We start from the raw sequence: 12,227 nt of genomic DNA on the forward strand, positions 1-12,227 counted from the left end.
GATGTGTTATCGTAAATCTGAAGTTTTTATCCCCTTTCCCTTTTGCCTAAAAGCTGATGAGAACCATAAGTCTCCCAAACTGGCATGATGGGCCGAAGAGACATGCAAGTCAAATTAAAGGACTTTTGCTGCTATTCAATCATCACCCGTGTTCTTGAAATGAACCCCGTTAATTCGAACCCACAGGGTTTGCACCAGTCTCAGTCTGAAATAGAAGGGGTTAACTTTTCATTGACTCTATTCTTTAGTACTGGTACGATATGACTATATGCCTTTGTATCTTTCTTATGGGGATTGCAAATATCGAAGCGTGGGCGGGAGGGAAGCGGAGGTGACGGAGAAAAAATGCGAGACAGTCTCCACTCTGTTCAGGGAATAGCTACACGTGGAATCACACTCTGTTACTCAAATACTATGAATACCGAGCCTAAGAGACCATTTTAGTGAATATTCTTGGATGATTTGCCTTAATTACGATTCCTTAATTACGATTCATGTTTCTACATTAGATTTTTTTGGAAAAAAAAAAAGGTAAAAAGTGACACTGTCAGTGCCAACATAGCGGATTTGGCATAAAAATGTTTCAGCTTTAGAAGCTTCATCTTAAAGAAAAGCAATAAAAGGTGTACCCAATTTCGATTAAGTGGCTGAAAAAGAGGAAGCAGAGGGGAAAGCCGAAGATCCGTTCCTATCAGTGACTATACTAAGCATAAGGCACAAGGCTTTAAACTATACACTGATAAAAAGCTATTGGAACTAAAGCAGATCGAAGGCGTGCGCGCGATTATACGATTACAACCATACGCTTCAAAGTCAAGTACCTGCTAGGGAAGCAGAAAATTGGTGATCTGTTGTCTTGTTTGCACTGTGGAGCTAACAGAATCTTCATCGGCCCACAAAGTTGCAGATGAATTTGTCAGGTTCTTAACTGCAAAGCCCCATTGAAAGACAGATAGTTTTTGAGTTGCAGAAATGCGTAGATAATGTATGGCTGCCGTCAGCTGACTTAGTTTCGCAAGACTCACAACGTAGAATCAAAGGCACTGCCGTCACCGACGTCCGAAAAGCTACAAAAACAGGAACTAACCCTGCCAACGTGCAAAGAGGTCCACAAACAAGACCTAATCTTACCAACGCGCCAAGGGCCACGTTAAGAACTGTTTGAACGAACAACTACCAAACTATAAACTGCAAAGTGCAGTCCCCAGGTAAAATGTTGCGTGACGTGATGATAAAACCGGATGTAAATAAACCGGAAAAAAAACCATAGGCACAGATGGGAAGTGGAAAGGTGACCAGCAGAAGCGGTATATTCCAGTATGCAGTAGACTGTGTATTAGTGGATCCCTCTTGGATTGTAATTCCAAACAATTTTAGATCAAGAAAACCATCTTACTTCATTTCATAAACGAAGGGAAAAAAAGAATATTTGCAATTTACACATTTTTCATGGGAGAGAATAGTGCATGTATCTACGCTACTATAGCATTTAAGTAGCTTCTTAATTATGGCAAATAATAAGAAGCTGGGGGGTCCAAATGATGTGTTCATTAGAAACAACCAAAGTCATACCAGCCCTCTTCTTGATGTTGGCAACAGTCAGTCAGTTCCAAAACCTGGAGACTTGTTGCATTTCAGAATATCTGTATAGTGTCATGACAGTAGATCCTACGTATAATATTGGCAAGTTTAATGTTACCTCTGCGACGTACCACCATCTACTTTTGCTTTTGAAAAATAACAGGAGAGCACCCTATTTCCATCGGGCCTCTTCTCGCTAGTCAAACCTTTACTTACGATGTTTTTAGTGACTTTGGCCACTGTACCCAAAGGAATTTCCCCTTTCTCAAAAAAGGTTTGAGTGAAAAATTATTTGTGAAATAAAGGCATTCAGTGAAGTGATGGCAGCAAAGGAAAGAAAAAAGGAGACTGTTCTGTACTAATGTACCCATGGAGAAGACCATAGAACTGCTCGCTGAAGCAAATTTCCATTTCTTAAATGGTCTTTGCCATTTAAAACGGCCGATGGCATTTCTCAGAACGGTCGTTGCCATTTAAAACGGTTAATGCCACTCTCAGAACAGTTGATGCCTTCGGAAAGACCGATGCAGGAAGGTAACCGATACTTCCGACTCGCCGACGACATACGTGACAATCAGTCCGCGTAACTAGCCTTCCCATAAGCCATCGCGATTTTATCAACTTAAAATGGTGGACAAACCCGACAATAGTTTCCTTAAATATCTAATAACTTCAGCTATAAAAGAGGTCGACGATTACCTCAAGGCGATTTCAGGGAATAGAGAAAAGTTCAAATTGCACTTTCTGACCGAAGATATGACAAAGAAAAAAAAAATCTGGGGCAATGGATCTCCGAACACGAAGTAATAAACAGCATCTCAGTCAAATTAAAGACAAAGAAGACACCAACAAGCGGCCATGTGTTGCAGAATTATTATAGATGCCAACACAACATTCGCAACTGGTAAAGATCCACAGCACAAATGACACTTAAATCCACCTGCTAGAATGAAGAACACTAATAGTCCCCTTTCAGACGATAGTGAAAATAGACAATAAGGGATGTTGTTCTGTGGACATAGAGTGGAAACACAATCATTTACTTGAAACTCTTGAAGCTTCTAATTTCCATGAGCTTTCTCCTGAGAGCACAGAAATGAGTTTTTAAGCTGTTTAAAAGTGGGTATAAATCAGTAACCACAATGCAACAGTGCTTGAAAGAACTAAAAAAATCAAGTCAGGATGAATGGAGTTTCACAAGAAAAAGGTCAATCGAGCAGTAATACCGAGGAGAAGGGACTTCAGTTACCTTAACATGTAATTTGGCAAGGATAGGTATGGTGAACAAGAAGTTATGATGTATGAAAGACTTGCAGAAACACTTGAACAACCCAAGAAAGACTACCCTGAAGCTACTACTTGTCACTAGATATATGAAGGTGATGATATGCCTCTTATAATTGCTATTGTAACGCCACCTATGAACCGCGTACACAAGGAAGTACAGCAGTCTGCGGAGTGGGTATTTGTCGATGCTACTGAAGAACACAATCTTACATGCATACATGAGCACAATCTTATTGTGTTTGTAATGTGCACACGCAGTGTATCTGGAGCACCACCACTTGGTATCTTGATCACCAGTGATGAGCAGGAGCTTACACTTAAACAGGGCTTTATAACGCTTTGGTCTTGTTTACCAGCGTTTGAGTTCAATGATTGTGGTGGGGAACAAAGCCCTCCAAGTCATCCTTACTTACAACTGTTGTTACCGCTGGGCTTGACGTTCCCCAGCTGGATCCCCTGCAGAGGCGCTTGACTTTCGTATATGCGCGTGAGTTACCTTCGAGTAAAGACCACAAGGGCCATCCAACGAGTTTTTACCCGAATTCAAGAGTAAACGGATAACTTTATGGTTTGTTTTCGCTCGTATTTTCTAAACGGTAGACTTTACGATTAGACTTTACTCGCATTTACAACTGTAAAGAAGAAAGAAATGCTCTGACGTCTGTTTGGCTAACACTTATTTTACTACTTTGCATCTAACACGTCCTCCAGTAACTTTGGAGGTGGCTTCACGAGGGTAAAAACAGTATCAGCCAAGCAGATAGACCCCTGGTTTCTCAACCTTTTCGAGAAGTCCATATATACTGAGACAAAACAAGATTTTGAGATACACAAATCTAGTCAGCTATTTGCAAAATCTATACAACAACAACAAAGCTTTTGCTTTATGCTTTAGGACAGAATTGCCTGCTAGAGGGAATCACACCAACAATTTTGCTGAGGCTCAGTTTTTGGTTTTCAAGGACCTGATTCTACGGCACACCAAAGAGTACAATGTTATCGAACCAGTAGACAGGAAGACAATTGATCAAGAAGATCATTACAAGAATAAGCTTCTCAGTATTGCTGATGGGAGTCATGATGGTGTGTACAGACCAGTTCATGGGGAAAGGAGAGGATAGATCTAGATGCCTCTCTCTACTGTAGAGAACTTTGCAATAATGATTCAAAATTGGAAGCTCTTCAGTGAGTCAAAGGTCAGTGGAGTTTTTATTTCCTAGCCGTTACAGTAACAAATTGCAATGACGGGACGACCGAGAGGGCGTACTAAAATGTTATGATTTTAGAAATTTCTATGTTGTTCAGCTTTGAAATTATACTAAGACAATTATTCGCCTTAAGTTCGGTGAATATTGTCAAGTAATCCCCTCAACTTCGTCTCGGGGATTATTCGACGATATTCACCTCGCCTTCGGCGAATAATTGTTAAATACAGTGGACATGACACTTGGAATATGTAGCTGCATGGTTGGCAAAGACAGGAGCCCGTGTAAACACCAGTATGTACTGTGGGTGGCAAATGATGTGCACTTCATCAATTTCGTCCCAGTCACCAATCCACATGAAAGGCAGAAATTGGCCTGGATAGCAATAGGCAAAACACTTCCTGTTGTTTGCTATGAGTCATTACGCTCTAGTGATGCTGGGTAAAAAGATGCTTTACATACTAATGGTTCCAATGGTCTTGTTACTAAGGCATAAACTGGTATGGAAACATTACAACAAGGGTCAAACTACTTAACTGCTCAAAAATTACACAGCACTGATGATCAGAATGATTCCATTGAGAATGCTGAAAAATTGTTAAGAAACTCTTGTGAACAAAACATTCAAAAGTTCCAAAGCTCAAGAGACTTAAATTTGGCCAAAGATATAATCATGCTAGAGCTATGCAATCTTATTTGGCGAGCGCTCCTTTTACTCTTGGGGCCAGTGAAATAAAGAAATCAGGAAATGGAAAAAATTATTTGAGTCAAGCCAAACAGAAAACGAAAGTGTTGTAGTGGAAGCCGTCAGGCTGTATCAAAAGGGCGACCAGTACAACTACAACAACCCACCTCCAAAACACAGTGTAGCCATGACTTGGCTAAAGCAGTGCAAACAAACGCTAAAAGTAGTAAAAAGTCTGGTTCCCATGGTATGACATCCAATACAAAGCATATACAAAGGGAAAAAGGAAAACAGAAAAATTTTTAATAATAAATAACAACAATCTTTTATCAGGAAGCTCCATCACAATAGTGGTTTACATAGAGGTCCTAAATACTAGATGTGTATTATATAAAAATACAATTGAAACATAGAAATTTGAGCTAAAATCAAAATATAAAAATGATTACAACATATACACTGCAAAGATTAATTTAAATTAAAAAATACTTAATTATAAAAAGCAGAAAAGAGACACTTCTTAAAAATTGGCAAACTTGCTGAGTTTCTTACAGTTCTCTCTAACTCATTAAAGTCTTTGATTAACAGTGATACCGCGAACGATGTTTTCCCCATTTGTATTTGATTTTGGGGAGCCTTACAGTATCGTTACTACGCGTATTGTAGGAGTGCATATCACTCTTTCTTACAATTTCCAAAGAATGATTAATTTCGCCATTAATACACTTGTATGCATATATACATCGATGACATTTACTACGTTCTTCAAGATTCAGCCATCTCAAGACTGTTAATGCATAAGTGGATGAGGAGTGAAGTGATCTATCTAATTTCAACTTAGCTGCTTTGTTTTGCAGAATTTGTAATTCCTTCATTAGTGTGACATTGTCCTTGTCATCCCAGCATAATCAAAAATAGGTAGCACCAAGCTATTATAATAAAGTAACCGGGCATTATAAGGTAAATAATACTTAATCCTACGTAAAAGACCAAGGTTCTTATTAACCTTACATGAAATATACTCAACATGGTCGGACCATCTAAATGTTGAGGACAACATAACTCCCAAATATTTAAAACTAGTTACAGAATTTATATCAGTGTCAAAAATAGATAATGAGAAAGAGGAAAACAAGTTTCCTATTACTACCTATAATCATGGATTTCGTCTCAGTAAGATTCAAAGTTAGCTTATTTTCATGTAGCCACTGGGCAGCTTGCAAGAGATCATCATTCGGTGCCTCTTCCAACAGGTGTGGCTCCTTAGCAAAGTACTAGAGGACTGTGTCGTCAGCATACAAAGTCACCTTGCAATTCTATATAGCCAGAGGAAGGTCATTAATATAAACCAAGAAGAGAAGGGGTCCAAGAGTACTCCCCTGTGGCACCCCAAAGGTCATCGGGAGAGGGTCAGACATAGCATCACTACAAGCAGTCCGCTGTTTACGATGACTCAGGTAGGACTTGAACCACTGTAGCGTGTTGGGCGAGACACCGATAGCCGACGATTTAGATAACAAGATCTCCTGGTCAACGGTATCGAATGCCTTGGTCAAATCTAAGAACACTACACCACACAGTACTCCACTCTCAATAGGACCACTCTCCATAGGACCTCATCTGCAAAACTGGTGAGAGCTGATGTCAGTAGACTGTTTGGAACGGAAGCCAAATTGTTTGTTTGAAATGAGGTTATCTGAATTTAGAAAGTCATAGAATTGGAAGTGGACGAACTTTTCCAGTATTTTACTCATCGTTGGTGTAATGTTTATGTCATCTACCGGAGGTCGTCCTATGTATATATTAACACGCTAAGGATTCTGGATCTGAACTATCATGGTTGCCATGAGGCTGATGTATTCTTTTAGTCATTTATTAAATCTCTTTTAATCATATACATCATGAGTTTAAATCGATGAGAAACATCACAAATGGCGACGAGGATGGGATGCCGATAATCGAAGACAAAAATCCTGGAATTACAAGTGTAGAATCGACCCGAAACCAACCAATCAGTTTTGTGTTCAATGAATGAAACAGAATCTTCGTCGACCACAGCACCTTCACAGTCCTCAACAACTTCTGTGATCGCAGCAGCTCCGGCACCCTCAGCAGCTACCACAATGGCGATTAATCTGCCTTCTTTTCCCGAATTTGAGCTTCAACCACGGGACACGACACCCGTTCGCTTTGAAAAATACGTCAAGCGTATGAACAACATGTTTGCAGCAATGGATGTCACCCAAGCATCCCAAAAGAAAGCAATGCTACCACATTCTGTGGGAGAAGATACTAGCGATATATTTGAGACTCTCACAGTTCCAGAACCGCCAGAAGGAAGCGACGAATACAAGACCGCTGTCAAAGCGCTTACTGAGCATTTCGAGCCTCAAAAATGTGTCGATCATCACGTCCAAGTCTTTCGACAAGAAACCCAAAAATCAGGTGAAAACATAATCGGATTCTACGCACGCCTTCAGTTGCTTGCCCGTAAGTGTGAATTCGTTGATACAGATTTGGAGATCAAGCGGCAAATTATCCAGAGCACCTTATCCCTTCGCCTGAGACGTAAAGCCATCGAGCAAAGCCTTAGCCTCGAAAATATTCTCAAGGCCGCTCGCGCCATGGAAACGGCTGATGAACAAACTACAGAGATGGGAAAACAGTTGTCACACGCAGTGAGCGATGGTCGATCTAAAGTAAGCGATGATCGACAAAAGGAGAACTATCGGGGTCAAATAAAATGTGGACCTCGCGGCAAAAAGTGTGGTTTGTGTGGCGGTGGTTACCCACATTGTGTGGCGGTGGTTACCCACGGGGAAGTGCCCCGCTCACGGTAAAGAATGTTTGAGTTGCGGTAAGATGAACCACTTCTCCAAAGTTTGCCGCAGCAAGCCCAACCGTAATCGCTCAAGATTTGCACGCCCAAAGAAATATTCCAAAAATAAACACCATGCAAGGCCTGCAGATGTCGGAGGGTCCTCAGATAATGAAACTTCTACCTTGACAAGTGCTGATTGTGACAACGGTGAAGAATACACGTTTCGCACCATTTCACAGGAACCACAGGGTACCCATCCCAACTTCCAAGTTAAAATCTTCGAAACACCCATCCGAGTGTTAGCTGATTCTGGAGCAACTGTCATTGTTTTAAATTTCAAGGACTTTGATATCCTAAAACAAGAGCCGCAACTGTCAGCTACCCGCACTAAGGTGTATCCATACATGACTGCCAAACGGCTAGATCTTTATGGAAAGTTCAAGGCTAAGATTACTAGCGACTATGGTTTATCAGAGGAAACATTCTATGTTGCCAAAGGTTCCTCAAATTCTATACTCAGCTGGATGACATCACAGAAATTGAATCTTATCAGGGTTATAAACACAGTTGATCAACTGTCTCCTGCTCCACCTCCTAACGCTCCTGACTTCTTGGAAAACTATCCTGGCCTAACTCGTGGAATGGGTGAATACAAAGGGGAACCAGTTCAAATACATATAGATGAATCTGTCAAGCCATTGGCTCAACCATATCGTCGCATCCCATTCCATGTTAGAAAGCAAGTGGAAGAGAAGCTTAAGCAACTAGAAGAAGATGACATCATTGAACGTGCCAAAGGTCCAACCCCATGGGTATCACCAATCGTTGTAGTACCAAAGCCTAACAAACCAAATGAAGCAAGAATCTGCGTTGATATGCGTTCCCTAAACAAACCCATTGTCAGGGAACGACATATCATTCTCACTATCGACGATGTAGTGTCTGATCTCAATGGTTGCAAAATATTCAGCAAGATTGATTTAAATCAAGGCTATCATCAAATCCCGCTTCACCCTGACTCGAGACCGCTTACCACATTTTCAACCCATGTTGGGCTTTTTAGATATAAACGCTTGAATTTTGGTCTTTAGTGTGCAGCAGAAATCTTCCAAAAGAAGGTTAGTGATACAATCTGTGGGATACCTGGTGTTAAGAATATCAGCGATGATATCTACGTTGGTGGTGTAGACAAGGACGATCATGACCGACGCCTAAAACAGGTGTTCCACCAGCTCCACACAAATGGACAAACCATCTATTTGCCAAAATGTGAGTTTCAAGTACCTACCATGCTCTTCTTCGGTCATGTGTTTTCCGAAAAGGGAATGTCACCCGATCCAAGAAAAGTTGATGCTCTTCAACATGTCGCTCCTCTAACCAGCATCTCAGAAGTACGCAGCTTCCTGAGTTCTGCAGCTTTCTACTCAAGGTTTATAAAGGACTTCGCAGTAATCACCAGACCCCTTCGACAGCTCACCCGCGAGGAAGTAAAGTGGCAGGGGACAGAAGCAGAACTATCATCGTTTGAACGCCTGAAAGCTGCATTATCAACCAAGACTGCGCTTGCATATTTTGATCCCGGAAAACCAACCTCCATATTTGTTGATGAAAGCCCTATAGGCGTAGGTGCTGTCTTAACCCAGAAAGATGAGTCCGCCAATGAAGTAATGCCGCTGCATTATGCCAGTTGTCCGCTCACCCCTTCCCAGCCAAGATATCCACAGATAGATCGCAAATCTCTACCAATATACTGGGCGGTTAAACGTTTCCACCTGTTTGTTTATGGTAATGAGTTCAAAGTCGTTACTGATCACAAGCCTCTGGTAACTCTGTTTAACAACCCAGCATCTAAACCATCAGCTAGAATCGAACGCTGGCTCATGGTGTTACAGCAGTATCGCTTCACTGTGGATTATCCCCCAGGCGCTGCTAACCCAGCCGACTACGCCTCCAGACACCCAGTTGGAGATCCTGAATCTCAGAACTACGAAATAGAATCTGAGCAACATATTGCGTATGTCGCGAGTAATGCTGTACGAAAGGCTATTACACTTTCCGAGATAGAATTGGCAACTGAAAAGGATCTAATCCTTCAAGCCGTTATTGCCGCAGTCAAGTCCGGCTGCTGGCACAAGGCACCTCCCAATTTGTCTCTTTCTGAGCTATCACGGTATGAGCAAATAAAGGAGCAACTAACCTGTACAGACACCTTCCTACTGAGATCCAATCGTCTCGTGGTACCTGCCACCCTGCAGGAACGAATTGTGGACATTGCACATGAAGGTCACTTGGGCATAGTAAAGACCAAAGCCCTCCTAAGAGAAAAGGTGTGGTTCCCTTACATGGATAAAATGGTCGAAATGAAGATTAAAACGTGCTTACCATGTCAAGTTGTGACACCAGTATTCACCAGAGAACCGCTTCAAATGTCAATATTACCTGATAACCCTTTCGATGACGTAAGTGTTGATTTCGCGTACGTCGATGGTGAAAACCTCCTCCTATCGGTTGATGATTTCTCAAGGTTTCCATTCGTTGTACCAGTGTCCTCTACATCCGCTAGTGCTGTTATACCTAAGCTTGATCAGCTGTTCGCCACCTTCGGAACGCCCCGGGTGGTCAAGACAGATAATGGTCCTCCATTCAATGGAGAAGACTTCGCCAAGTTTTCGCAGGTGCTTGGTTTCAAACATCGCAAAGTCACACCGCTTTGGCCTAGGGCCAATAGTGAAGTTGAAAGATTCGTGAAAATGCTCAAGAAAAGTACCAAGGCTTCAAAAGCTGATGGGAAGAATTGGAGGAAGGAACTACAACTATCGCACAACGCCTCACGGAACCGCTGACACAGCCCCTGCGGTGTTGCTATTTAAACGTGCTGTCCGCAACAAGCTACCGCAAGCAAATTGTGCAGACCCAGTATCTGACATGGTCCGCTAGTATGACTCGTCTCAAAAGCTGAAGATCAAGGCTCATGCAGATAACAAGCGCTATGTGAAACCATGTAACAACATCAATCCGGGTGAAACAGTATTAGTGAAAAGACCGTTCACTGCGTCAAAGGGGGTTACTGCGTATGACCCTTCTCCTATGACTGTTGTGCGTAAGAAAGGTAGTATGATCACTGCAGAGAGAGAGGACCGCTCTGTTACGCGAAACTCGTCTTTCTTTAAGAAGCTGGACTAGTCTGCATTCAACAGTTACAGTGGAGATAGTGACGTCGATGCCTCACTGGCCACGAAACAACTAAAACAACCACCAAGTGTGCCAACATCTCCGAATGTGAACACTTCCAACAGTGCTGCATCTGGGACTACAAATGCCCCTCCCATCCAATCAAAGTTGCCAGCTTCAAGTAGCCCTGAAAGTAGTGCTGAAGTTGATGAACTCAAAGAGAGTCCTCAACCCTCAGGCGATGTTTCTAGTTTTGGTGACCAACGACCTTTACGTAGATCTACCAGGAGACCAATCCCCAGAAAGATCTTTGGCCTTTAGCTGTACCATGTTGAAAGCCAACGTTGACATTAATGAGAACTGTGTATGAACTTAGATTTGAGTTTATCACCCTGAATGACTTTTCAGGACTTTGTTGCTGTTTAGAAGAACTAACGTTTGTTTATTTTTTTAACTTAAGACGTTTAGTATAGATTTTCTAACTAGGGGTAATTAAAGGGATGTAATGTTTATGTCATCTACCGGAAGTCGTCCTATGTATATACTAACACGCTAAGGATTCTGGATCTGAACTATCGTGGTTGCCATGAGGCTGATGTATTCTTTTAGTCATTTATTAAATCTCTTTTAATCATATACATCATGAGTCTAAATCAATGAGAAACATCACAGTTGGCAGAATAGAAATTGGGCGACAATTTGGCGCATCTGTCCTACCTCCAGCTCGAAAAGTGCAGCCACTTTCGAGCATTTCCATATTTCGGGAAAATTGCCAGTGCGAATGGAGAGATTCAATAACTTGGTGATCGAGGGACAAATAGCACGCTCGCCACACTTTAAGAGTCTCGCACTGATGTTGTCCAAGCCAATAGCTTTATTTGTCTTCAGAGAAAGCAGATGCTTGGGCACTGTTTCCTCATGAACTTCGTAAAGCGAGAAATACTGTAATTTCGTGGCCGATCTGATTGGGAACATAACAGCAGCTGATACTTTATTTGCAAGACTTCTTCGTGGTGAATAAACAATATAATTTTTCCTAATATTTTTTTCATAATGCAAATTACCTGGATTCCCAAACCTCTCCCTGGATCTGCCTCTGACTTGGAAGAACAAGGTTAAAAAAGATTCAGGTTTTGACTTTGTAGATAAGTTTTGATTTATTCTGTCCTGTTAAAATCTAACACAGTAGTGTGATTATTTAAAATTTGGTTTGAACAGTAACAAGATATGCCTGGACTTATGGATCTTTCCATGGGTTCAGATAATTTGTATGATGCCATCCTGCATGGTACTCTGGCCAATCTCGAATACTTATAATTTTGTAATAGTTTTTGTTCAAGGGAAACCTTGAGGGTATGAATGTTTGTTTACTGTTATCCTGATTGTAGAATATACAATTTTCAGCCATTGATTCACATGGAGCTAAGGATTAACTAAATAACTATATCCAACTAATTATGCAATGTGCGATTCCAAG

The 12,227-nt window shown here is 41.4% G+C and overlaps 1 pseudogene; it reads left to right on the plus strand.

The window, feature by feature from the left end:
* The first annotated feature begins 5,712 nt into the window (after positions 1 to 5,712).
* On the plus strand, positions 5,713 to 8,684 carry LOC148730640 (uncharacterized; annotated as a pseudogene).
* Positions 8,685 to 12,227: the final 3,543 nt, after the last annotated feature.

The sequence above is a fragment of the Stylophora pistillata genome, chromosome 5, assembly GCF_964205215.1.
Source record: "Stylophora pistillata chromosome 5, jaStyPist1.2, whole genome shotgun sequence".
Taxonomy (NCBI): Eukaryota; Metazoa; Cnidaria; class Anthozoa; order Scleractinia; family Pocilloporidae; genus Stylophora; species Stylophora pistillata.